A 27,987-nucleotide genomic window follows, 5' to 3' on the forward strand; every position below is an offset into this window, starting at 1 on the left:
CACATCTGAGAGACATCATGATACCTGTTTGCTGGGCCAAGGTAGAGGTCAGTCTTACCTATGGGTGGACAGAAGGCAAGAGAGTCACATCACTCGGGTGAAGGGCAAGAGATACGTCACAATCATTTCTGTCGCCAGGTCCCAATAAAGGAGATACATCACCTGGGTGCTAGGCTCAGTGATATATCATAATGCTCAGTGTAGGCAGGGCACAAGAAGGAGAGTCACATTACCTGGGTACTTGGCCCAGTGGTATGTCACAATCCATTAGGTAGGGAGGTCACCGGTAGCAAAAATATCACATTACCGAGGTGCTGGGCTAGAGCTATAAGTCTCTCAGTCGTTCAGGGCAAGGGTTAGGATCTCTTCAGATATTCATGTAACAGAGCCCCAACTCTTCCATGCCTGGAAGCAAAGGCCAGTGGAGACCAAATAGGGCTTGAAAGGTAAGTCCCCTAGAAAAGCAGAATGTCCTGGGCTTTGACCTTTCCCCTTCAAGCATAACCAGATCATAACCTGTCTTCTGACTTCTCACTATGCCCAGCACTGGAAAAAGGCTCCTGACTCCACTCCCTTACCTCTCCACCCCTCCACGCTTACTGGGCAGACCAGAGACCAGGAGACCTAAACTCCAGCACAGCCAGAGGAGAAGCGAATCCAAAGTGCACGGTGGCGGCGAGGGCTGAGCTGTCATGGCTGCCCTAAACCAAAGCTGCAAGCCCAGGCTGCGGTCCAGGTGGCACTCGGTGCTGGTTCTGTGATGCCGCTGGAAGGCCTGGAACAGCCTGTGCAACTACCACTTATTCCCTTTCTTAAACCCCGAAAACATGAACATTTTCCCAAGGTTTTCAGATATGCCCAGGCACCACCAGCTGAAAGTGGGGATAATGGCATTCTTCATTATGGTTTATCACCTCGCCCAGGCAGCAACAAGCCCCAACCTCACCAATCCAGCCGCCCCAGGCTGGAGGTGATCCTGTCAAGCCTCCACCCTGCAGCTCCACTCCTCCTTTTATTCTTCTTCCTCTACCACAGGGATACTTTTGGTCATCGTCCCTGTTGTCACAATGTGGCGCCTGACACCATGGAGACCCTGGAACCCCGCTGAACTCAGGCCTTACAGGGGTCAGGCGAACAAGTAGAAAGTCCAGGAGAAAAGTCATCTGCCACCTCCAGAATGAGAAGCACAAAACTCCCGCACTCCAGGAAGAAGTCAGGAGTCCATGGGGGAGGCAGGGGCAGCCCGCAACAACTTCAACATATAGGGTGCTCTGTGGCTCATGCTTGTGTCCTGCAGGCTGACCAGGGTCCTCAGTCTTTGTTCTGAATGTGGAATTAGCACTCCGGCAGCTTAACCAGGCGTCCCCGACAGGGAACGGGTGGAAACAGTGAGAATCTTCAGCACAGCGGATCCCCTAACCCTGGCAGCGACCAGACCTAACCCCAAGTGGCACCAGCAGCCCCAGACTAGAAGCAGTCACATCAGGCCTCCTCCCTACAGCATCTCTCCTGCCTTTTTTTCTTTTCTCCATGGTCCTAATCCCCTACATTTGGTCATCCTCCTTGTCACAATGGGGCATCTGGCACGGTAGAGACTTGGGAAATGTGCAAATTTGGGGTCCTGCAGCATCCAGGCAAACATGCCAGGAGTCAGAGAGGAAAGTCTTCTGAAGCCTCCAGAAAGAATGGAACAGGACCTGGCACTGCAGGAAGAAGTGGGACTCCCAGTGGGGGATGAAGGTCCCACACACCACAGCGGTAAACGTGTAAGGTGCTCCCTGGCCTGTGCCTGTTTCCTAGACATTGGAGTCCACGACAAGGCCTGTGGTCACCCTTCCACACACATAATAAGCTGTTGGGCTGGGTGCCTCACCTAGCACCTAGGTCGTGCCAGAGATAATCCTGGATGCTGCTTTCCCATGGGCTGCAGTGCCTGCAACTTTAGCCACCCCAATACTCCGCGGTATCCAGTTCTCCAGCCTGGGGATTCTCATCACCCAGTGATTCCAAAAAAAAAAAAAAAAACGATTTACAGTGGCAAGACCAAATGCCACAAACAAACAAACAAAATATCTGAGGGAAGTCCATTGGTCACTTCAATTTTTCTTTTTTTTTTTTTTTTTTAGTTTGGGTAATAAGGTCTTTATTTTCAAAATAAGTAAAACAAATCATAAAGAATTGACCCAGCAATTGATTCAGGATCCCAGAATCAGTCAAGAATGTAGGTAGAAAGTGAGTTTTAATTTTTTTCTACTCTACAGAGCAGTGGTTCCCAGAGTATGTTCTTTTATTTATTTATTTATTTATTTATTTATTTATTTATTATTATTATACTTTAGGTTTTAGGGTACATGTGCGCAATGTGCAGGTTGGTTGCATATGTATACATGTGCCATGCTGGTGCGCTGCACCCACTAACTCATCATCTAGCATTAGGTATATCCCCCAATGCTATCCCTCCCCCCTTCCCCCTTCCCACAACAGTCCCCAGAGTGTGATGTTCCCCTTCCTGTGTCCATGTGTTCTCATTGTTCAATTCCCACCTATGAGTGAGAATATGCGGTGTTTGGTTTTTTGTTCTTGTGATAGTTTACTGAGAATGATGATTTCCAATTTCATCCATGTCCCTACAAAGGACATGAACTCATCATTTCAATTTTTCAAAGGTGACAATTGTCCCTCCTTGAAATCTTGAGAGTGCATGAACAGGCTATTCTAATAGACGTGCAATTCACACTAAAACTGATTGAAAAGCAAATTCTGATTCCTAGGTACTTTTTATTCTGAAATTGTGTGTTTCCCCTGCCCCCATCAAAATATAAGAGTGATGACTACTTGTCTTCTTAGCACTCTGGGGACACAACCTCACATGGAAGTGTGTCAAAAACAACATTCCATAAAGGACTGTCACTTCCAATTTTCAAGCAAGATGGAAAACTAACCATGATGTATGAAACTTTGTCAGCCAAAATGCACAATTAGTAATGTAAAAATGAATGGTATAAGCTATTCTACCTATGTGAGGCCATCATGGCAATTTGGACATCAAAAAACATTGCCAAATTCAGGAAGAGGAACTTGTAAGGTCATGGCTGTTAGGAAGCTTAACTTCTGTTTACTAGAACCTATCAAAGTTATTTCTCTATGTCAATCTGTACAAACAAACCTTGAGTTGTTTATTTCTATGGAATTCCTATAGAATCCAAACTGGCATTACGCTTCTGGCACCATCTTCACACCACTGGTGCCAGTGGAATTGCTCTTGCTTGTGCTTCCACCTATTTTGTTAAGTGTGGAAATATTTAGTGACAGCGTGGGTTTGAAAGATACTGAAGTAATGGCTGGGGCCTCCTGGGTGGGTGGGTCAGGTCTTCTGAAGCCTAAGCCTTTTTACAATAAATAAGTTATAGGTAAAGTTAGAAAAAAATAAAGAGAACAAAATGGAAATCATTATCTTTCTTTGCTCACCATAAAGACAAACACACGGAGTCTAGACTTGTCTGTTGGAGCCAGGCTTGTCCTGGGAAAGTGGGAAGCACAGAGCAGGAGCCACAGAAGAAGGAGGGCAGGTGAGGTGGGGCTCCCAGGGAGATGAAGCCAGGGTCAGGGCCTGGCCCACTCAGGCTGGCAGGGGCCTTCTGAAGGCCAGGAAAGATGGCCCAGGACACTGAAGGCTCAAGCAGCCCATCTGAGCAAAGATCTGTCCAGGTCATACTGAATCTTAGCAGTCCTGCCAATAGGGGGCCTGATCAGCCCTGAGGCTATCAGTCATGGAGCCATGGGGCTGGTGGGTGAGGTGGAAGAGCTGCCTACTGTGAATGTGGGAGTCCACTGCCTGGCAGACTGGAGAGAGCCTCCACGGGTGCTGGCCCTAGTGCTGTTAGTCTGTGGGTCTGTCAAGATGAACATGCAGACCTCTGTGGCCATGCCCAGCTACCAGAGCCTTATCTCCTCAGTCTGCAGAAGTGTAGGACAGTGGAGACTGGATAGGACTTGAATGGGAGGCCCCCTAAAAAGACTGTGTCATGAGCTTTGGCCTCTCCTCTTCTCTCTGAGCAGAACAAGATGACTACCTCTGTCCTCTTTTCTTGCAGCACCCAGCATTCCCACTCCCACTGCTCTGTCTCTCCAACCCTGGAAACTTCCCCGGCAGGACAGAGATCAAGCCACTAGAATCTTGGCACAGCTAGATGAGGTACGAGCCAGAAGAGGGCAAGGGCGATGGAGGCATGGGCTGCGCTCTACTGGTGCCCCAGACTCAGGCTGCATGCCCAGGCTGCAGTCCAAAGGGTACTTGGTGCAGGTCCCTTCACCCCACAGTGGCCTGGATCAGCTGCTATGGCTGCAGCTTCTTCCATTTCTTGAGTAACTGGGGTGTGTATCATTTCCAAATCTTTTCAGACAATCCCTGGTGACTCCTGGCAGGGGGTGATTATCATGGTGATCTCCAGAGGGCCCAAGGCCTTGCCCTCAAGCAGAACCCAGCAATCCCTGTGCTCACCCAGGCACTAAGTGTTTGTGGAGGGTCTCTTTCTGGAAGCTCACCTTCCCCTCCTGTTCATCCTCTGTCTTCCTCAACCCGGTACTTCTGGCTATCCTCCTTGTCATCACAATGGGACAACTGAGTGCTGGACACTCAGAAACCGCCATGCAGACCTCTACTCCTTCCTAGGCCTGGCCAACAGGGCGGGGAACTGGAGAGAAGTCATATTCTGCCTCCTGAAGGCTGCTAGCATCAGGGCTTGACACACTGAGGCTGGCAGGGGCCTTCTGAAGGCCAGAGGAGATGGCCCAGGACACAAGTCTGAAGCAACCTGTCTGAGCCAAAAATCTGCTTGTGTACAATTTCATTTGCAGAAGCTGCACGGAGTGGGTAAAGAGAGAGTCCTGTGTAGGAGTCTCCCTTGGTGGATCATAAGGGAGGTGAAGTCTTTGTCATAGCCTCAAATGCGGCTTGTAGGATAGCAATTCCAGTGAAGCTGGAACAAGCTGGCACTGCTCAACCAGGCCTCCCAAGACACCATATTTTTTTCCACCAAATCTGGGCCTGAATGGTGATGTGGACACCCACAGAGTCCAGAGGATGGGACCGTGGTCAGTGGTGTGCTGGTGTGTGCCACGAAGGCAGCTGGGGAAGGCCCTCAAGGAGGGAGGAGGAGCCAGCTTCTCCTGTGGGGCCCTGGGCAAGTCACTTCCCTCTTTGGGCCTCTGTTTCCCCATCTGGAAAATCCAGGAAGCCTGTTGTGCAGTCCTCAGAGGCTCATCATAAGGTTCAAATGAGGAAGGAAATTTGAGAGTTTTTATGCCTCCCTCTTCCTGAGAGGGATGATGGTGAGAACAGTGGTGATAGCCACATGCAACTGAGTCCTCAGGAGGCCCTGTGAGGAAGGTGTTCCCATTACACTTCTCAGATGAGGAAACAGTCTCAGGGAGGCCTGGCCGCATGCCCAAGATTACACAGGCAGTGAATGTTGGAGCTGGGAGTAAATCTAGAATCAGGGCTCACTGGAGGTGGTGGGAGCATTGCACCAGCTTCCTCAGGCAGTTATGCAAGATCTGATGTCAATGGGGCTAGGGAGTAACTCAGTGTGGGAAGCACAGTCTCACTGACCCTGTTTCTGACTCTGCTAGGTAGGGACCTTTTTAGAGAGTCTGGATGGTGCTGCTGCTGCAGGTGAGTAGGCCTGTGGCTGTGGCAAGGAGGGGCTCCAAGGAGTCAAGGACAGGACTCCTCCCTCCCAGCTGGAGTTCTCCACATCAAGAGACCAGGGTGTCTTCCTCCTCTGGCCCTTCCCTCCTGTGGCCACAGTGCTTGGAACGCCTTCATTAGGGAAACCACAGAAAGAGCCTTAGAGAGCCGGGTTCACAGTGGATTTGGAGAAGAGTGAGGGTGGGGACAACCTTACTTTGTGACTTGTTAAAATCCTACCATAGAATTAGCTAGGAGGCATTTGGTGTCTTTGGAGGCCAGCTGTGGAAAGAGGAGGGAAAGATTTCTGGTAAGGACTCTGAGCATCCTTGGCTGCTCCAAGTGGGAAACTTGGGTAGGGATGTCAAGGAGCCATGGGTTGGTGACAGTTCAAAGGACAGGCCTTGTGGGGGAAGCTGAGAATTGGTGCACATCACTGCTACCACCTTGATGGCACAGGGTGCTGTGCTCTCTCTCGACACACTTCTCACTGACCTGATGATGCTGGAAATTGCCGTAAAGGATTATATGGATGTGTGTGAGACTGGGGCAGGCAGGCAGGGTGGGGACCAGGATCCTGAAGCTTGTGAGGACAGAGTCCTGGACTGAGCCCTGAGATTGCAGCACTCAGCAAACCTCCTTTCCTGGGAGCCTACCAGATGCCCCTGTGAATGTGGGTGTCAGGTCCATCTTATCTATGTGTGATGGAGGCTCCAGCAAAGACACCAGTCCCTATTCCTTAAGTGGTGAAGCCAGCCTCTGCCTTAGGTGGTGCTCATTGGAGAAGAGAAAAACTGGGCCCCTCCTAAAATAGGCAGTTCCTAAGTTGTTGAGTACCTTCTTTGTTTCCAAGGACTTCATCATCACAGAGAATCAGGACAAAAGGTCACTGAGCCTCAGTGTCCCTTCTGTGGAGCCCAGAACCTGATGCAGTTTCAAGTCCTGTTTTATGCACGTGCCCTGACCTTGGCCGCCCTGATGGTGGTGCAGCATGGGAAGTAGAGGGGATGAGGGCTAGTCATGGGCCAGAGGCCCTTTCTGAGGGATCTTGGTCATCTACCTTCTAGGAAAATATAAACAACACTAATAAAGGAGAAACGTGAGCAGCTGGGACCCTCCCTTCGAGGGAGGGTGGGGATGTGATATTCAGAGACCACCCTGAAGAGGACACTCCCTGGCTCCATCCTCTGCATCTTAGATTTATTGGGAAGGTTTGATACACAGAGAAGGAGGAGATCCATCCCAATGGAGGATTTGATTAGGGGAATAGAATCAGTGATAAATTCCTAGTGGAGGGACTGTTTATATCCAACTCTGAGAACAGGTTGGGGCTACATGGGATTGGAGGGGAGGGTGGGACCCCTTAAAAGAAAAGTCCCAGAGACTCACCCCTGTCCCATCCCTCCCCCACAATTCCCATTTATCATCTTCCACCCAGGACTTGTCAGAATCCTGCCCTTTTTTCTGTCTCCAGATCAAAGTCCTCCAGGAAATGCAGCTGCTTCAGTGGCAAGAGATAATTGTCGTCTTCCGACTAAGGAGGAATTTGTGGTTCGGTTCCAGTCCATGAAGTATGACACAGTCAGAATAAAAGGTGAGGGCCGAGCAGATCAGAAGAGAGTAGGGGAAGACTCTGTCTTGCAGCCAGCTCCAGAGAACCTGTGACCATGACTCCCTGGTCAACATTAGGCCCTGCTTTTTGGGGAGTGCTGGGCAGGCAGTGGGAAGCCTGAGGTGTGGCTTCTGGTAGCTTCACAGCTGCCACTATTTCCAGAAGCTCCTATTTGTTCTGTCAGCTGAGCCCCCATCCCAGTAGGCCAGCAACACCCTCGAGACCAAGAAGAGGCCATGGTGAATCTCAGGGCCACTGAGTGCCTGGGCTGGCAGGGACAGTGTGCCTCAGGGCTCAGTGACATTTTGGCTGAGCATGGCCTTTAGGAATCAGACAGCTGCACTGGGCTCATGTTACACAGTGTGTATTATTCTTCCTCCTGATTTCTTTACTACACAGTATGATTTCACTCTATGAGGTACTTATGGATGTTCCATTCATAGAAACTCAAAGTAGAAGAGTAGTTCCCAGGGGCCAAAAGAAGGTAAAGGGAAGCTGTTTGTTTTGTTTTTTTTTTTAACAGAAACGGAGATTCAGTTTTGCAAAATGAATAAAATTCCCAATGAATATGGATGATGGTTGCAGAACAATCTGAGCATGATTAATTCATCTGACCTGCACATCAAAAACTGTTAAAATAGTTAATTTTATGTATACTTTACCACAATGTATAAAAGGACTTTTAAAAATGAACAGACTGTAGATATCTGCAACAGCATAAATGAATATCACAAATATAATCTTGCATTAAAAATTGATGGAAAAGTATCCATACTATATAATTTCATTTGCATTAAATCCAAAAATCAAAACACATGTTCTGGCTTGCACTAATGACGAAGTAGCTAGTTGAACACTCTCACTGAGAATAATGATGGATCCTGGATAAAATAGTATATATATATATACTGGATAAAATAGTATATATATATATACACACAAATTATATATATATACACACAAATCTCATATATTTATCATATGTAGAAGTGTTCATAATTATATATACATTTATATGTAGAAGTGTTTATAATTATATATAAAAATATTATTTATATATATTTATATAATATTATATAATATACATAAACACTTCTACATATAATAAATATATGAGATTTGTGTGTATAAGAAGTGAGTGAGCATATCCCCTGTGCCCTCCATAGGAGAGACAAGTATTGAAGTTAGAATCCAGCCCAATGAAGACCCTATTTAAAAAATCAGCACTCTTCAAAGGGACACAACAGAATCCAGAGTCTCTATAATTCTTGTATACAGCCTCTAGTGTACAATTTTCAAATTCATGAGATGCATAAAGATGCATGAACATTTAATACATACACAAGATAAAAAGCAGGCAGTAGACACCTGCAAGATGTCCAAGATATAATGAGCAGATAAGAATTTGAAGGCAGCTATTAGATATATGCTCATGGAGGCAAAGGAAAATGTTCTCATAAATGAACAGATGCGGAACCTCAGCAAAGACATGAAAAAATAGCCAAATAGAAAAATAAGACACAAAAATAATACTTTTGAGGTTATCTATAGATCAGAAACAGAAGACACAGCATAGAAATTATTCAATCTGAAGATAGAATTAAACAAACAAAAAAAACCACAGAAGTTTAAGGAAAATGAACAGAGCCTTCAGACCTGTGAGATGACTGAGTCTGAGAAAAGGGGAGAGACAGGAAAAAGTAAATGGGGTACAAATTAAATGGGGTGCTCAGCCCTGGAGGAGAGGAAAGCGGTGTGCCCCTCACAGGGCATGCTGGGAGTTGTAGTCTCTTCATCTGTTCCAGAAGGTGGGTTGTGGGGCTGCAGGATGACAATCCCAGATCGAGATGGGGTGGAGGCTGTGTGCAGCCCTGCAGGAAGGGGCAGGGCGGTGTATGCCTCTTCACTTACCAAGCTTTGCTGACCATTGATTCCATGCCAAACCCTTCCCAAGGGGACTGAGTCAGGAGAAGATCTTGAGGGGCACTCAGGGTCTTCCCAGAGCATCTGTGCCTCCTCCAGCCCCTCGAGCCACCTGCTTTCCTAAGTAGTTTTGGGAACTGGTCTGAGGTCCCAGACGCTGTCCACTGTGCTGCTGCCCTCTGCTCTTGCTAACCACAGTGCAAGTTCAGCAGCCTTTGAAAGATATCCACCGCCTGGCCTGGGGATACACAGGTTCAGAGCTTTGCAGGGAGTGAGCATGGGCTGTGGCTTCGTGAAAATGTCACCCTCCTCAGCACCTTTCTGCAGATGTGGATGTGGAGGCATGAGGGAGGGTTATCATTGGGTTACCAAAGTGCTGCTAAGAGCAGAGTAGAAAACCCCAATTCCCAGCCATGTGTCTGGTGTGACATTCACTGACTCATTTAAGTGTGCAGGCCACAAAATATCTACCTAAAGACTATGATAGTTTAGGCATTTTACACTTAAAATCATTGGTCTCCTGTCCACTGAAGCCTGACTGGCCAGTGTCTGCAAGACACAGATGATAACCTGATCCCTTAGGAACAGATGGTGCTCCAGCTTTGTGGGAGTGACATTCAAGGTATAGAGCACTTGGAGGGTCTTTGAAACCTGTCAGTTTTCACATCTCTGCTTTGGGTGAAAAGCTCATCACCCACAGTAGTCAGAGATGTGTCTTTACTTGCTGGGGCTGATCTGTGGAAACTTTATGTCTAGACAATGGAAACATCCAGGAACATTTCTTCTTTTATGTAGCCTCTTAATAATTGATGTCCTAAAGTCCTATGCCCTCATGGACAGTTCCTTTGATTCCTGGATATTACCAACTTTCATGCTGTTTAATCTGTAAAAACCTGAGTGTTAATCTCGATGCAAATAAGACCCTGTTCTTTCTCATTTAAATGCTCGCTTAATTCCTTGTCTAATATTCTGAGTAGGATATCCAGTACTGTGTTGAAAGAAGTAGTGAGAATGAGCACCTTTATCTTATAATAAACCTTGGGAAAAAAAATCCAACATTCCACCATTGACTATGTTAGCTATGGGCTTGTCCTATAACTAATAAAGAATGTGTCTCTTTATTGTGTGGTATATCATTTCTATACACAATTTGTTATAAATTTAATTAGGAGTGGATATTCAATTTTGTCAATGCAATTTTAGACATGCATAAACATAGTCAAAATTTTTCATCTTTTTGTTGTGTAAATAAGGTGTATGCATTTATTGATTTCTGCAAGTTAAAATATTCTTGCATCCCAAGAATAAATCCAACTTGATCATAAGAAACAATCCTTTAAAAGTGCTTTTGAATTTTATTTGCAACTACTTTGTAGATGATTTTGCATCTACGTTCATCACGGATATTGGCCTGCATTTTTTTTTTCTTGTAATGTCCATCTCTGGCTTCAGCATCAGGGTAATGCTGGCTTCATAAAATGAGTTTGGAAGTATTCCTCCTTCTTCAATTTCTTCAAATATTTGGTTCTGTTTAAATGTTTGGTAAAATTCAGCAGTAAACTCATCAGATCTAAACCCCTTATTCATTACTGATCTATTCATATTTTCTATTTTTTATGCTTCAGTGTTGGTAGGTTGTACATGTCTAGACATTTATTTATGTCTTTACCTTATCCAATTTTTTGGGATATAATTGTACATAAGGGTCTATGTTCATAGCAGTCTCGTAACCTTTTGTATTTCTGTTTTACCAGTTGTAATGTCTTCCCTTTAATTCAGATTTTATTTGCGTACTTTTTCCTAATATAGCTAAAGATATGTCAAATTTATGTTTTCAAAAAAAAAACAGGCTCTTACATTTTTTACATTTTTTGTTGTTTTTTTAGTCTCTATTCTATTTATTGCTCTTCTGATTTTTCTCTTTAATTTCATCATCTGGTAACTTTGGGATAAGTTGTTTCTCTTCTAGTTCCTTGAGTTGTATCATCATTTATTTATTTGTGATCTGTCTTCTCTTTGGAGAAGGCGTTTACTGTCACTCAGTCTTACTTAGATTGGCACCCATATGCACTATGGTCATTTTATTTGAGTCCATCAAACTTCTGATTCTAAGATTGTACCTCTGACATACTCGTAAGCAGCAGTGCTAAAAGCCCACACAATGAGTAGAGGTTTTATACTGAGAGAATTAATCCCATGTTTTGGGAGGGCCTAATAGCAAATGCTCTTTTTCCTTTTTATGACTCATCAGTGCCCGAACCATAAGGCACAAGGAACGTGCACCTCATCATGAGAGGGTTTGTGACAACAGCAAAGGAAGTAGCAGCACAGAAAAGGAAAGGCCACTGTCCTTGCTTGCCTGACAGTAGCATTTGTTAGAATAACTGAGTGACATGTCTAACTCTCTCCAAAGTGAAAGTCCCTTCTGTTTCTGCGGTTTTACAAAAGACCATCCTTGGGCCTGTCCTGAGAGTTTGCAATAATAAACAATGTTCAGATGACTACCCAGACATTTAATAATGATAATCAGGTCAGATGAAGTAACAACAGAGATATAGCCTGACTTTTGGTAATCAGGATGAAAGTGCTGACTTATTAAGGTGCTGTATTTTTACTGCCTTGACAGGCAAGTGTCTTGCAAACTGCCTGCCAAACACAGGCTAAACCTGATGACATATTATACTGGAGCAGAGTCAATTGACCACCTAAGTCTAGGTGATGCATGCACTTTAGTGTGGGCAGGGAAGGCAAGTCATGATAAAGGACACAAACTTTTATTTAGACCAGAGCAAAAGTGTACCAGCAACTGGTGGCTCTGACTGAGATGACTTTTAATGTATCATGAAACCAGTAGGCCAAAAGCAGTTAAAGTTGAGCCAGTGTCCTCAACTTTAATCACGGTTGGCTAATCCAGTTTGTGTTGTGAGTTGTTTGATTAGCCTCCCTTTACCCAATTGGTGAGGGAGAAATTACCACCCTAGGGCTACTGGAATAGTTAAAACCATGGCACCAATCATTGGACAGATGAGATTGACAGCCGTTATTCATTACATGTAATCATGGAAGGAAGAAAGTACTGTAAGGTAAACAGACCCACACAGGCATTGCACTTGGGAGCAGAGAGAACAAACAGGAAGTGTCAGGAGAAGGCTTTGTAGTATTAAGAGGGTGAGATGCTCCTGGTTCCCAAAGGAAGCTGTTATTGGTTGGTCTGAATAATTCTGTGATCTTGGGGAACACCGAAACATACTATGTTGCCAACTGTTAAGACTACAACAACATACTGTAATAGTGTAATGTTGTAATGTACTATATGCTATAATACTAATTACAGTATGTTCTCACTTTGTTGATAGGTTCCTGGAAACTGACTTTAAGTGAAAGAAAATGCTATATAGGAAATGATCTCTTGTTTATATGAATTAACCAATGGTAAAATTGGTTTTATTATATAGTACATTGTTTTACTTAAAGTCACAATTGCCAAGAATCTATCAATGATGTTAAGTGAGCACTTACTGAACATGTATTTTAGTGATCTGTAATAGAAAGTAGCTATATAAAATATACCATATAAAGTATACTATTCATGTACAAAACTACATTTGCTACACGTTGCAGTCATGAACCACATAACAATGTTCTAGTATAGCGGGACTGATAAGGAATCAGAGAGACAGAGGGATTGAGGAGGATATATATTATTATTTAGGTGCACCGACTCTGTCGGATTAACATGCAAAGGACTGAGCCCTGAACAAAGAGTCAGGTTACCTTTTAAGCATTTTGTGGGGTGGGGTGAGATCTGTGCAGGGGGAAGCATATTACAGAAGTGAGAAACAAAGACAGTTATTGAATTGAGACACGCATTACATCATTTATTACTTTTCAAGGAAAAACTTGTTTTATGACTTGAGTTTATCTGTCTAGTGACCTTGTAAGCGCACAGCTAGAGAAACAGGGTGTTCACAACACCTGGGAAAGGGAGAGATAAGGCTCACTAGCCACAGGCAGAAAAACAAGCAGTTAATTTTTAAAGGACTCCAACTTTTTCTCTTCCTCAGGGGCAATTGGGTTTTCTTACATACAGCTGAGTTTTTGCTGACACATTTTTTAGTTTCTTTTAATTCCTGTTCCACTAGAAACTGAGAGACCATATATATAACCTTGCTTTGTCATGAGTAAGTATATGTAAACCTACCTTTAAAGGCCAAGGGAGTTGAAGGTTGAAGATAGAGGCTGACAGATCAAGTTTCTCAGAAAGAAACATTTAAGAACTTATGAATAGACGCTATATCTCAGATGGCTGAAGATGGTGGATCCCTGTAGTGTTACCTCCTAAACCCAGACACTTATCACATGAAAGGAATGTGTAGGACAGTGGAAATCACCACATAAATTTGCCTAAGGGTAGGATTTATGCTAAGTATTTGTTAACAATAACATCAAGATTGTTTTGACTTAAGGGTAGGGCTTACAGAAACAGTAGGTTTCAATATATAACATAGATACTTGAAACCCTTCCAAAAAGCATTAATGGAAGTACCTATGTCATAATTTTAATTTTTTATTTAGTAATTTAAAATCTTAAAGTCTTGTTATGTTAACTAATCTTAAGTTTCTCACTAAAAATTAGCATGACTAAGCATGAAAATAATAGTTTTAAGACAGTTTTTCCCCCAGAACCAGTGATTGGATAATAGGATTCAGGCACTGCCCCTTCTGGTTCTGAGTGACAGAATGTGAACCAACTTGTAGCCAAATGAAGACAGAGTGAAACGTTCCTAGTTGCAGCCCTTTCTAGGCAGGACTTCCTCCTTATGCTGAAGCCCAGCCCTCTCTGAAACACTTGCATTTAACCTTGTATATATGGTTATTTTTGTTTATAAATTATATATATACATATATATGTGTGTGTGTATATATATATGTATATATATAGCTGAACATGGTGAATCTCACCCGTAATCCCAACATTCTGATAGGCTGAGGCGAGAGGAGATCTTGAAACCAGGAGTTCAAGACCAGCCTGGGCAACATAGTGTCAGCACCCCACCCCCAGGTTTTCTACCAAAAAAAGAAAAATATATATATATATATATATATGCCAGGCATGGTGGGGTGTGTCTGTGTTCCCAGCTACTTGGGAGACTTAGGTTGGAGGGTCATTTAAGCCTAGGAAGTAGAGGCTGCTGTGAGCTGAGATCAGGCCACTGCACTCCAGCCTGGGTGATAGAGTGAGATCCTCTTTCTCCTTCTCTCCCTCACTCTGTGTGTGTGTTGGGGGGTGGAAGGGTGGGGTGTGTGAGTGTGTGTGTATTATTCAAAATGAAAACAATATAATGATAATTATTTTTATTTTTATTTTTTTGAGACAGAGTCTCACTCTGTCACCCAGGCTGGAGTACAGTGGTGCGATCTCAGCTCACTGCAACCTCTGACCCCAGATTCAAGCAACTCTTCTGCCTCAGCCTCCCAAGTAGCTGGGATTACAGGTGCCCACCACTTTGCCTATCTAATTTTTGTATTTTTAGTAGCGACATGATTTTGCCATGTTGGCCAGGCTGATTTCAAAATCCTGAGCTCAAGTGATCCACCCACCTTGGCCTCCCAAAGTGCTGGGATTACAGGCATGAGCTACCATGCCCGATCAATGACAATTATTTTAAATTTTAGATTTTACAATCTTTGTGGTCTCTTGGCTTTTGAGGCAGCCTGAGCTTTGAAAATAGGCAATTCTCTATTGCAGCAATGTGCAAGAGAAGTAAAATGTGAGCCACATGTCGATTAAAATTTTCTAGCAGCAACATAAAAAATGAAAAATGAGTGAAATTGATTTTAATAACCTAACCTAATATATCCAAAATATTTTAACAAATGATCAGAATTAAATTATTAAAGATAAATCTATATATGCAAATGTTTAAAATACTTTCTTGTATTTTTCCCCAGCATATCTCAGTTCATACTGAGAACAATGTAGGTGCTCAGTAGCCCCCTGTAGCCAGTGGCTGCCATATTGCAAGTGCATCTCTGTGCACTCTGACTTTTATGACCTTAGTGAAGCAAAGGGCCTGAATCCTCCTTTTCTTCCAGATGGGAGGGAATGCTCCTTCTCTGCCAATATCACTCCTGTTTCAAGGGCATGAGAAGTGGTGCCCTGAGAGACCGGATGGGCTTACAAGAAACAAGTTTTCACAGGTAGAACACTGCTGTCCACTGTTGCTTGGTGTGGATTCATCAGTCCTCCAGAGATCAGACAGCAGTCCAAAAATTATGGGGCCCCAGAAGGGGAGAATCTCATGTTTTTAGATCTGTCCATAGCCTTGACCTCCTGTGTTTAGATGTCAAGAGATTGGATTAAAGCAAAGCTTTTATCTTGCAATTTGGCCCTGTCAAATAAAAATAAAAAGAAATAAAAACTTGTCACCATAAAAATCAATTACATACAAAGAAAGGCAATAAGAGCAGAAAAGAGGAGAAATAGCAATAAGAAATAAGTAGAACTATTAACAAAATGGAAATAGTCCATTCTTTTCAGAATTAAAGTGAATATATACATGGAGTAAAAACGCCAATAAAAACAGATAAATTGGCTAAAGAAATTTAAAAAATAAGATTTATTTTCTGCTGTTTATAAGAAACTAACTTGAGATCTAAGCACACAGATGGGCTAAAAGTGGCAGTATGAAAAATAGCTCCTTGGAAAATTGCAATCAAATGACAGCAAGAGTGGTCAAAGTTATGCAAAATACACATTAAATCAAAACTATATTAAGAAACAAAGAAAGATATGATATAATGACAGAAGTGTCGATTCACTGGGGAAGCTGTATTAATAATAAAGATATACACACTTCACACCAGGGTTCCCAAACATATAAAGCTAACATTGACACAAATGAAGAAAGAAATAGCTATGCATAAATAGTAAGAGAAACAATTTCCCCACTATCAGTAATGAATAATAAAGCCAGACAGAAAGTTAACATGAGAACAAAGGATTTGAATAACACTGCAAACTCTGTAAACCTAAAAGACATACAGAAAACACTAGTCACATTGAAAAAAAGTGAAAAGAAAAAAAAGGAAGAAAACAACACTCCACACAATAACATCAGAATGCAAAGGCTTTTCAATGGGTCATGAAACGTTCTTCTTGATAGATGACCTACTAGGACACAAAACAGGTTTTACTAAATTTTAAAATATTAAAACATGGCCCAGGGATGGTGGCTCATGCCTATAATTCTAGCATTTTGGGGGGCTGAGGTGGGAGGATTGAGTGAGCTTAGGAGTTCAAGGCCAGCCTGGGTAACATAAGAAAACCCTGTCTTTACAAAATATAAAATTAAAAAATTAGCTGGGCATGGCTGTGCTTCCTGCTACTTAGGAGGATGAAGTGGGAGGACTGCTTGAGCCTGGGAGATCGAAGCTTTTATTAGCCATGAGTGAGGCACTGTGCTCCAGCCTGAGAAACAGAGCAAAACCCTGTCTCAAAAAAATATATATATTACAAACTACTATTTTTGATTAAAAGGGAATAAAATTAGAAATCAATAGCAGAAAAAATAATACAAAATCTACAAATATATGAAAATTAAACAACACACTTAAGCATGCTCTTATTCAAGAAGTGGAAGACAATATTGTGAAGACATCCACAATACCCAAAGTGATCTACAGATTCAATGCCTATGGGATCTCAAGGGACAATGAGTAGCTGAAATAGTTTTAGAGAAGAACAAAGTTGGAGGTATCACACTTCCTGTTTTCAAAACATAACACAAAACTATAGAAATACAAACAGAAAGACAAATAGATGATGGAACAGAATAGAGAACTCAGAAATAAACCTTCATGAATATCATCAAATAATCTTCAATCAAGTTACCATGACTGAACAACGGGGAAAGAACAGAGTCTTTAACAAATAGTGTTACAAAAAAACGGAATATCAAAATAAAAGGAAATAAAGTTGAACTTTTCACTTACACCATATACAAAAATAACTTAAATGAATTAAACATTTAAATGTAAGTAGGTAGCTATAAAACTCTTAAAATAAATATAGGGTAAACCATCATGACATTTATCTTGGTAAATTTTTTTAGTATAACATTAAAAGCAGAAGAAACAAGAATAAAAACAGAAAAATGAAACTACATCAAGTGTTAATAAGCTTTCTGGACATCAAAGAAAACATTTAGTGGAGTAAAAATGCCATTGAAGAAATGAGAAAAAAATTACAAATAACATATTTAATATAAGTTAATATCCAGAATGTATAAACTACTTCTAAAACTCAATAGCAAAAAATGAATAATCATATTTTAAAATGAGCAAAATGCTCAACAGATGTTTTTAAAAACCAGATATACAAATGGCCAAGGGGAATTTGAAAAGATGCTCAAAACTACGACTCTTTAGAGAAATAAAAAGCAAAACCCCAAAGAGATATTACCTAACACTCATTAGGATGGCCACTATCAAACAAGAAAAAATAATACATGTTTTCAAGGATGTAGAGATATCAGAGCACTGTGCACTGGTGGTGAAAAATATAATAATGCAGCCATTATGAAAAATAGTACAGAATTTCCTCAGACTATTAAAAATGGAATTATAATACAATCTGGCAATCTCATTTCTGGATATCTATCTAAATTTTCAAAACAGGATTTGAAAAAAAAAAAAACTTGCACACCCATGTTTATAACAGAATTATTCACAAAATCCAAAAGGTAGAAGCTACTTAAATGTCCCTTGATAGATAACTAAGTAAAGAAAATATGATACATACATACAATAAAATAGGATTTAAAAGGAAATCTTATCACGTGCTACAATAGCAATAAGCCTTTAGGACACTATGTTAAGTAAAATATGCCAGAAAACAAAGTGACAGTGTATGATTCCACTTATGAGATATCTTAAGTAGTCCAACTCATAGAAACAGAAAGTACAATGTGTTTGTCAGGGGCTCAGAAGAGGGTAAAATTGGCAGTTGTTTTTTAATGGGTATTGAGTATTAGTCTTGCAGTGGAAAAGCTCTAGAAGCTCAAGAAGCCTGTTGCATAACAATGTAGATATATGTAATACTACTAAATTATGCAATTAAAAAGGTATAGAATGGTAAATTTTGTTATGTGTTTTTATTACAATTGAAATATTGTAACATGATACATAAAAGAGATACAGAGTTATAAACTTTTCAGAAAATTACCATCAATTTACAAAAGTGTTTTCCTCACACAAACATAATATAGATTTGTCAATACATACGTGAAAAAATTAAGGCTATTTACATGACTACTTTCCTGAACAAGTCCAAATGGAATTATTTCACAAATGCAATGCTGACTTATTCAATAATCAATCAATGCATTACACAAAGTGATAGGATAAAGGAAAGCAACAGAAGGTCCCTTCAACAGAAACAGAGAGCATTTGACCAATCCAATATTCATTCACAATTAATCTCCCTGGAAAGGAGGAGTACAAACAAGCTTCCTAGATCTGCTAAAGAGTATCAATGCCTGTCAAAGACCTGGGGTGGACAGAACACAACCAACAAACTGCTCAGAGCCTTAGGGACATGCCTAGAGCCACTGGTTTAACTTAAAAACAAAAACAAGGCTGAAATGAGAGTGGTTTGGTTACTAGACTGGAGAAATGTATGGAAGAGTGAAGACTGAGGGCCTTTGTTTATCTCTGAAGTTATTGATGGAGTCCTTGAGCTGATGTGCCATCAGTATTGAGGATATTAGTAATAACACCAATGATATTAATTATAATACCAATAATAATTCTTGCAAATGGCCCGGCATGTGACAGGACTTGCATTCATTTCAAGAGTGTGACTCTGTTGAATCCTCAAGACAGATCTATGAAGTGGGTGCTCTTATCCCCGCTGTGCTGGAGACTGACCTCACACAGGCCAAATGCAGCAGGTCTCCATTGAGATCACACAGCTGGTGTGCTGCAAAACCCCACCAACCTCCTCACTGCTCTTGCATTCCTACAGCATCACACCTCTTCTTATTTGGGAATTTCCATGCTCTGTGTCTGAGTGTCAGTGCTAATATGACCCAGTGGGAGGAGTGTGTCAGTACTTCTGAGGATGCCCAGGCTCCACCAAGTTTCCTGACCCATGCTCTTAGGAAAATACTAGATCATTTGGATGTTCTCCCAAAGCCTGTTCTCCCATTCTTTTCTGTCTCAGAAAGGGCCTCACCATATCTCTGGAAATTTTCTTAACTTCACTAACGTGTAGCAGTAGTCTTGAAGACCCTTTTCTTTTTCAAGTAACAAACCAACAGGTCCTATAGCCACTATAGCCTCATGCGCAAATGTATCCCCAATCCACCTACTTCATTCTGATTCCACATCACCCAGTCTAAGCCACTATCACTTTTACCTGACCTGTGACAAAAGGATCCTTGTTTCCATATTCACCCTCTTTAGAATGCAATATCCATAAAGCTGCTGGAAAAAGCTTTTAAACATATGAATCTGGTTGTGCCTCTTGCTTAAAACCCTCCAATGGCTTCTCACCATATAGGGAATTAAATCACCATCAAGTTTGCTTATCTCACAGGAACTCTGAGAGTTCACCTCCTCTGCTTGCTTTCCATGCCCCCTCCTTGCCGTCACTGGTCTCTGCTTCCTCAAACTCACCCTGCTGGCTCCCGTTTCAGGACTATTGCTCAATAAAATCATCTGCTTGGAATTTTCTACCCCAGAATCTTTGTATGTCATTCCCTCTGTTGCTAGGTTACTGGGATCTCAATGTAAACATTATGTCCTCACAGAGGCTGCTGTGAGCTGAATTGTGTGCTTCGCAAAATTTGTATGTAGACACCCTAACGCCCAGTACCTAAGAATGTGACCATATTTGAAGAAAGTGTCATCAAAGAGGTAATTACGTTAAAATGAGGTCTTTGGGGGTGCAGGTGGGGTGGTGGGGAGGTCACATTATACAAAATTTCAGTAAGGAAGAATAAGTGCAAGAGATCTATTGCACTTGGTGACTACAGTTAATGTAATCTCTTCTTGAACATTGCTAAGATAGTAGATTTTGAGTGTTCTCATAACAAAAGCATGATGGGTATGTGAGGTAACACATATGCCAGTTAGCTTGAGTTAGCCATTCCACAGTGTGTGCATATTTCAAAACAGTACCATAAATGTAGACAATTTTTTTATCGGTTACAATAAAAAAGTTTTAAAATGAGGGCCTTAGGGTGGGTCCTAATCCAATCTAAGTGATGTCTCCCTGAAAGAAGAGATAAGGTATCAGGGGAAATTCAGCCATATATCGGGCAAAATTCACCCCCGATATTTCACATAGGTTCTATTCTATTTTCCCTAAGTATTGGCCAGTTTGAGAAATAAAGGAACAGAGTACAAAAGAGAGAAATTTTAAAGCTTGGCGTCCGGGGGAGACATCACATTTCAGTAGGTTCCGTGATGCCTCACAAGCCGCAAAACCAGCAAGTTTTTATTAGGGATTTCCAAAAGGGGAGGGAGTGTACGAACAGGGTGTGGGTCACAGAGATCACGTACTTCACAAGGTAATAGAATATTACCTTGTGAAGGCAAATGGAGGCAGGGCGAGATCACAGGACCACAGGACAGGGGCAAATTAAAATTCCTAATGAAGTTTTGGGCACCATTGTCATTGATAACATCTTATCAGGAGACAGTGTTTGAGAGCAAAAGGTCGAACCAAAATTTATTAGGTGGGAATTTCCTCATCCTAATAAGCCTGGGAGCGCTATGGGAAACTGGGGCTTATTTCATCCCTACAGCTCAACCATAGAAGATGGCCACACCCAAGGGGGCCATTTTAGAGGCCCACCCTCAGTGGCGCATTCTCTTTCTCAGGGATGTTCCTTGCTGAGAAAAAGAATTCAGCAATATTTCTCCCATTTGCTTTTGAAAGAAGAGAAATATGGCTCTATTCCGCCCGGCTCACCAGTGGTCAGAGTTTAAGGTTATCTCTCTTGTTCCCTGAACATTGCTGTTATCCTGTTCTTTTTTCAAGGTGCCCAGATTTCATTTTGTCCAAACACACATGCTCTACAATTTGTGCAGTTAATGCAATTATCATAGGGTTCTGAGGCAACATACATCCTCCTCAGCTCACAGGATTAAGAGATTAAAGTAAAGACAGGCATAGGAAATCACAAGGGTATTGAGTGGGGAAGTGATAACTGTCCATGAACTCTTCACAATTTGTGTTTAGAGATTGCAGTAAAGACAGGCATAAGAAATTATAAAAGTATTAATTTGGGGAACTAATAAATGCCCCTGAAATCTTCACAATCCATATTCTTCTGCCATGGCTTCAGCCGGTCCCTCCGCTTGGGGTCCCTGACTTCCCGCAACAATAAGGATACAAATGTGCACACAGAGAAATGGCCACATGAGGACACAAGGAGAAGGTGGCCACTTACAAGCCCAGGAGAGAGGCCTCAGGGAAAACACACCCTACTCACACCTTGATCTTGGACTTCATCCTCCAGATGAAGTCCTTCACCCTCCTTCATCAGTTGGAAGCTTTTGATTCTGAATACTCTTCAAATGCTGGAAGGTACAAAGGTGAGAGGACAGCATAGACCTCAGGGTGAAAAGTTTAAAGAGAATAATATCTTCCCATTGCCCTGTTCTATCCTCTACACACACCTGTGCCAGCCTTTATTGGTCTTGTGTATTCCCCTGGCTTGAGGATAGTGTAACTTGTAAATCTGTGTTTACATACAGGATAACATAAAACAAAGGTAAACAATAAAATAAAAACAAACAGCAAAACTCAACTAGTAGTGTTTGGGCAGGGTGACAGTGAAGACAGGAGGGACACATAACAATGGAGGTGGAACTTTTTGAGCTAAATCAAAGTCCTGTTGTGTTTCTACATAGAATCTACAGTAGCAATTGTCAGGTTAGGTGTTTTTATCCTTGCCTGTCCCATAAGTGCCAGAGGGGATTATTCTAAACTGGGTGAGGAACAGGTAGCGAAGTGTAAGTGAGACAAACTTCCCTGCCATTTGCCAAAGTAGCAGGGCAGAATGTATCATGAATGCCTCTACTCTCTGATGTCCAAAAAGCTCAGCTCCATAGGTGATGTTCTGTTGGCTCCTAATTTAGAAGCATCTGCCTTCATACTCCTGTCTAGAATGGTAACATCTCTCTGCCAGTAACTGATAAAATTGCCAAAATCTCATAGTCCTGTTTTCCAGTTAAGGTTCACTGCAACTATGTGAGCACGTTTACATAGCTCAATTCTTCCAGCAGCCAAGGAATACTTGATATTTTTTTCATTTCATGTTTCTGAGACAGGGAGCCAGCCTCCACCTAGAGGTGGCCCTTAAGAGTTTTTTGACACATAATCTCCCTGACACTACTACCTCCGAGGATTTGAAAGTCAGTGTTGAGCTTCCTACATGCTCTTGTCAAACTGAATCCTGGCACATCAATGGCTTGGGGCTTCCCAACTTGATATTTCAGTTTTGAAGTGAGAAAATTTGAGTTCTACAAGACATCAGAAGACCACTTAGAATATAACACATTCTAAAAGTAAATTGGAATGCCACAGGAACATCTTAGCTGTAAAAGAAAAATTAGGTTATTTGGTGAAAATGTTATGCCCCTTGATATGGTTTTGCTGTGTCCCCACCCAAATGTCATCTTGAATGTTAGCTCCCATAATTCCCCAGTGTTGTGGGGGGGACCCAGTAGGAGATAATTGAACCGTGGGGGCGGTTTTTCCCATTCTGTTTTTGTGGTAGCGAATAAGTCTCATGAGATCTGACGGTTTCATAAGGAGAAATCCATTTGCTTTGCTTCATTCTCATTCTCTCTTCTCTTGTCTGCCGCCACGTGAGACATGCCTTTCATTTCCTGCCATGATTGTGAGGTCTCCTCAGCGACGTGGAACTGTAAATTCATTAAACCTCTTTCTTTTGTAAATTGCTCAGTTCTTGGGTATGTCTTCATCAGCAGTGTGAAACCGAACAAATACACCCCCCTTCACTGTTTGAAGAAAAACGGCTGGCTCAATGGGGTCTTCAATTCAGTGAATATTTTTTAAATGCCCAGCCCCAACTCACTGACAAGTCAAGAAAGCTGCCACCTTATGGTGTTCACGAGGCTGCTGTGGGTGTCTCACCTCATTGCCAGCCACACAGAACTTGAAGCAGGGGTGGCTGCTCCACTTAAAGGTAAAAGCTCAGGGTTTTGGGTCATTGCCCATGTTCTAACTGTTTGGTCTTCCACATTGAAACTAAAGGCTATTTGATTAAGGACATCCTTTCTCAGATTCAAATCAGGCAGAATTTCAGCTGCTGTTCTGTCAGGTCATTTTTCTGAAAATGCTAACCACAGTTAAGCCAATAAACCAAGCCTGAATCCATATGTAACGCAGAGGTCATCACTGCATGCCAAACAGTGCTTCCTGGTGAAAGTTTACCAATTTGTCTCACAGTTTAGAAGGCCCCAGACCATTCCTGGCATGATAACTGCATTGGCCTTTGGCCCACTTCCTGAAGTATTGGTCATGTCTCACCAATATTGACACCTTTAGGATAATAGTCAGCTGACTCCAGCCAAAACATGTGTCTCTTGAAGCTCATTTGTGTAATTTTTTAGACTTTTGTGACCACTTGCATTGAAATCACATTGTAGCTCTTATCACTAAACCTATTAAGATGGCCAAACTGTTTGATTTTGCCTTCTTTTTCCCCTAGGTTCGCACATGTTGGCTATGTAATGTGTTGATTGAATGTGACTGTCCCCCAAGCACCCAAAAATCTCTTCTTGACTGACTCCAAGATGAAGAGAACAACGCTGAGGTCTATAGGCATCCATTTTCAAAATTTGAGATTTCTCACTGACCATTCCTGGACAAGATGTGTCTTTCTTTTCCTTAACTGAACACCAGGCAAAACTTGTTTTTACATTCTCTGAATGGCAGTCCAGCCCAAAGAGGGGTTGTGGTACTCAACTTAGTTATAATGAACTATTATATAGAAGTTCTTTTGTCCATATCATCTGGCTCTACTAGAAAAAAAATTACTAGAAGACAGTATGGGTGACAAGAATAGAAAAAAATGACTACTGAAAATTATAGGTACTGGACTAGCACACACAAATTCTGTGGATGTAGAGAAAAGACAAAAACCCAAAACCTAAAAAGGAACAAATTAGACCCCAGGAACTACAGAAATGGAGGCATGTTAATAACTTTTTGTCTTTCTGGATTATCCCTAGTGTGGCCCAGAAAAGAGTTGGGGAGTCCTGTTGGGCCAGAATGAGTAGTAGTATTAGTCAGACCAAACGGCAGAACAAGACCGGTGGGTTCAGATTCTCCTAGGAATTTCATCCTTCTGTGATGTAGGCATGGAATCCCAGTGAGCATCCTGCACTCTCAGTGTCCAGCTGCCTGAAGCCACAGTTGTTTTAGAAGATTGAGAACAATTGCTTTTTGCTGAGGAGACTTAGCAATCCACAGCTGAGGTAAGGTGGATTCTATAGAGCATTAATTCCATTTTATTTTTCCTCTGTGCACTGGGGTTCTGTCTTCAATTTTTTATCTAGAGATGAAAGTACACTTGTCAATAGTTTTACAAACAGAGATATAACAGAGATATAACTCTGGCATGTAGACCCTTAGATGCAACCCTCAGCAGAAATTCTGGTCTGTTTTTCTTCACACTTTTATTCAATTATTGGCACAGAAAGATGCACTGACATGTGGTCTCTCAGGAGTGATTAGACTATTTTACTTCTAGAGGAGTGAGTTGATGGCAGAGGGCAGAGCTTAGAGTGAGGATCAAAGCTTCTGTCCAAATCTTCCAATCAATCTGTATGTGGTAGGTAGAGTCAGGAAAGACTCTAGAGCTTTGGAAGTGATCATTAAGAGAAAACAAAATCCCTGTAAATTAGAGTACTAGGACACATGTTCATTGGTCACCTTCTGAGTCAGATGCTCAGAGCTGAGCTTGTGTGGGAGGGTGCAGAGCAGTGCGTGCCTGGGGAAGCCTCTGATCATGTGTGAATTATGAGGCTCTGGCTCAGGGACAAATCCTGTATCTGACAGAACGTGATGCTTCTGGACGTGTGAGATTCAGTGCCCTTCCTCAGCAGGGCAGCACTGAGTGAATAATTGTTTTAGGATCAACCACATGGAGGCCAATTTTATTTTGAATTTCTCAAAGACAGAAATGGAAAAGATTTTTATACACTTTGAAATTGAGCAAGCCTGTCAGAAACTTCAGTAAAAAAGTCACAGGAGGAAACCCTCTTATTCATCACCAGAAACCACCAAAATTCTGATCCAAACTGTAAGAATTCACCTTGTAAAAACTTGATTTTTTTTTGCCATATTGATTTATCTTTCATTTGTCTGTTATTTAATTACAAGTTATAATTAATACATTATTTTTACCATTATGATAGAAATATCAGATTATTAAACGCAAAGCATTAATGATGCCTACCCAACGGTAGTTTTTATTGCCAATTAACTTTTTGCTATGAAGTGAATTTGTGTGTCCTTCTAAAAACTCATTTGTAAAAATTTAATCCCTAATGTGATAGTTTTAAAACATGGAGCCCTTTTGGAGGTGACTAACTCAGAAGGGTTTCAACCTCATGAACGTAATTAATATCCTCCAATAGAGGTTGAATGGAGCACCCTTGTCCCTTCTGCCATGTGAAGACACAGCAAGAAGGCATCATTTATGAGAAATGGGACCCTCACCAGACACTGAATTTGCTGGTGCTTTAATCTTGAACTTACCAGCCTCCAGAACTGTGACCAACACATTTCTGTTATTTATACATGACCCAGTCTAATGTACTTTGTTTTAGCAGCCTGAACAAGCAAAGGCACTTTCTTATGCACTGTTGTTTATTTTTGGTTTTGTAGTACCACTGAGCTATCCATATATTCATAAATCAACATGTCTCACAGGGTGGGATAGCAACTCTCATTACTTTTTCAGAGTTTTCTTAACTGTTCTTATTTGTGTTTCCATCTATAGGAGTTCTGCAATAAAATGCCTGCTTCCACTACCAGATGGTATCTATATTGGGACAAAATTAAATTTATTAATTACTTCTAAAAATTGATGATTGAGTAATAATGAGTTTTTCTGCTTTAGAACATGATGTATTTTTCCATTTGTTTATGCTGACTTTCCTATATTTCAAAGACTTTTTATGGTCTTTCTCATATGCTTTATAAATTCTTGTTAGATTTATGTATAGCTAGTTCATTTTGTTTTATCCTGTTCATTTTATTTTGTCCATTTTATTTTTTCTTGTAAATTTGATTGAGTTCTTTGTGGATTCTAGATATTAGACCTTTGTCAGATGAGTAGATTGCAAAAATTTTCTCCCATTCTGTAGGTTGCCTGTTCACTCTGATGGTAGTTTCTTTGGCTGTGCAGAAGCTCTTTTGTTTAATTAGATAAATTTGAAAAGTTTTCTTGGCAGGAAATGTTAGTGCATATCCCTGATTCCAGCACTTTGAGAGACCAAAGTGAGAGGATTACTTGAGCCCAGGGGTTTGAGGCCAGCCTGGGAAACATAGTAAGACCCTGGCTCTACAAAAAATAAGAAGAAATTAGCCAGGTACAGTGGCGCATGCCTACATTTCCACATACTCATGGGGCTAAGGTGGGAGGATGGCTTAAGCTCAGGATGTAAGGTTGTAGAGAGCTTCGATTCTGTCTATGCAGTCCCCCATGAGCGACAGAGCAAGAACCTGTTTCAAAAAACATTTTTCTTGAGTAACAAGCAACAAATGAATTGTGGAACACCAGACCAAAACAGGTTTACCATTTCAATGGCAAAGTGTCAGAGGTATTGAAGAAATGCAGGAGCAAAATATTAAAATTATTTAATTTGTTGCAGGTATAAAATTGTCTTATTTGGTTTCCCATACAGATGTATATTACTGTAAGCTTCTTGGGTACTTCTGATAGCTTAAGCTTAAGTTCTGTTTTTGTTTTGTTTTGTTTTGTTTTTTACTACAGGCATTCACAAAAGATAGCTCACATTATGTTTTGCTTGTTTGCAAATCAACAAGATGAGGTCACTGAGGAGATCTAACTGATTCTGTCTGTTCAGGAATGTTTCTGAGACTTGGTCTCCCTTTCAATTTACTTCACAAATCATTTTCTAATTGTAACTCCCACCTATTTTGTAAGTTGTAAATTACTTTTATACATATGTAAAAATATTTTATGTATGATTTCTATGTATATCGCTCATGAACATTGATTGTTGCACAGGCAAAGCTTGTCTTATTGCACTTTATTGTGCTTCGCAGATGTTGGATTTCTTACAATTTGAAGGCTTTTGGCAACCCTACATTTTGCAACTCTATTAACACTACTTTTCCAAAATCATGTGATCTTTGTGTGTGTATACCTATGTCAGCATTTTTTAGCAATAAAGTACATTTTTTATTAAGGTATGTACGTTGTTAATGTAAACATAGGCTATTACAGTCTTATTCTGCAGTATAGTATAAACATAGCTTTTATATGCCCTGAGAAGCAAGAAAAATTATGCACCTCACATTATTGTGATACTTGTTTTATTGCACTGGTCTAGAGCAAAACCCATATATCTAAAAGGTACATCTGTATATTTTTATTGAATTGGCCCCATTTACTTAAATGATAAATCACTATTCTTGACTAAACAAGAGCTGTGGAGTGTGGAGAGGTCAGGGTGAAAATGAAGCAGA

The 27,987-nt window shown here is 41.3% G+C and overlaps 2 long non-coding RNA genes across 9 annotated transcripts; one reads left to right on the top strand and one right to left on the bottom strand.

Annotated features, from left to right (window-relative positions):
- Positions 1-197: 197 nt before the first annotated feature.
- On the top strand, positions 198-27,986 carry LOC129050761 (uncharacterized). 8 transcript variants are annotated; one of them, XR_008514514.1, is made up of 12 exons: positions 198-446; positions 1,036-2,232; positions 4,095-4,195; positions 7,164-7,283; positions 14,603-14,719; positions 20,039-20,144; positions 21,581-21,822; positions 23,207-23,449; positions 23,975-24,079; positions 24,498-24,743; positions 25,327-25,570; positions 26,273-26,360. It is a non-coding gene; the product is annotated as an uncharacterized LOC129050761 (long non-coding RNA). The 8 variants fall into 8 exon arrangements; XR_008514512.2 differs by lacking the exon at positions 1,036-2,232 and adding an exon at positions 27,269-27,986 and having other exon boundaries at positions 228-446; positions 21,581-21,830; positions 23,975-24,743; positions 26,273-26,864; XR_008514506.1 differs by lacking the exon at positions 1,036-2,232 and having other exon boundaries at positions 228-446; positions 21,581-21,830; positions 23,975-24,743; positions 25,402-25,570.
- Positions 15,143-19,966, bottom strand: LOC129050762 (uncharacterized). Its single transcript, XR_008514515.1, has 2 exons — positions 19,905-19,966; positions 15,143-15,616 (listed from the first exon to the last, which is right to left on the bottom strand). It is a non-coding gene; the product is annotated as an uncharacterized LOC129050762 (long non-coding RNA).
- Position 27,987: the final 1 nt, after the last annotated feature.

Source organism: Pongo abelii, chromosome 18, assembly GCF_028885655.2.
Source record: "Pongo abelii isolate AG06213 chromosome 18, NHGRI_mPonAbe1-v2.0_pri, whole genome shotgun sequence".
Classification (NCBI taxonomy): Eukaryota; Metazoa; Chordata; class Mammalia; order Primates; family Hominidae; genus Pongo; species Pongo abelii.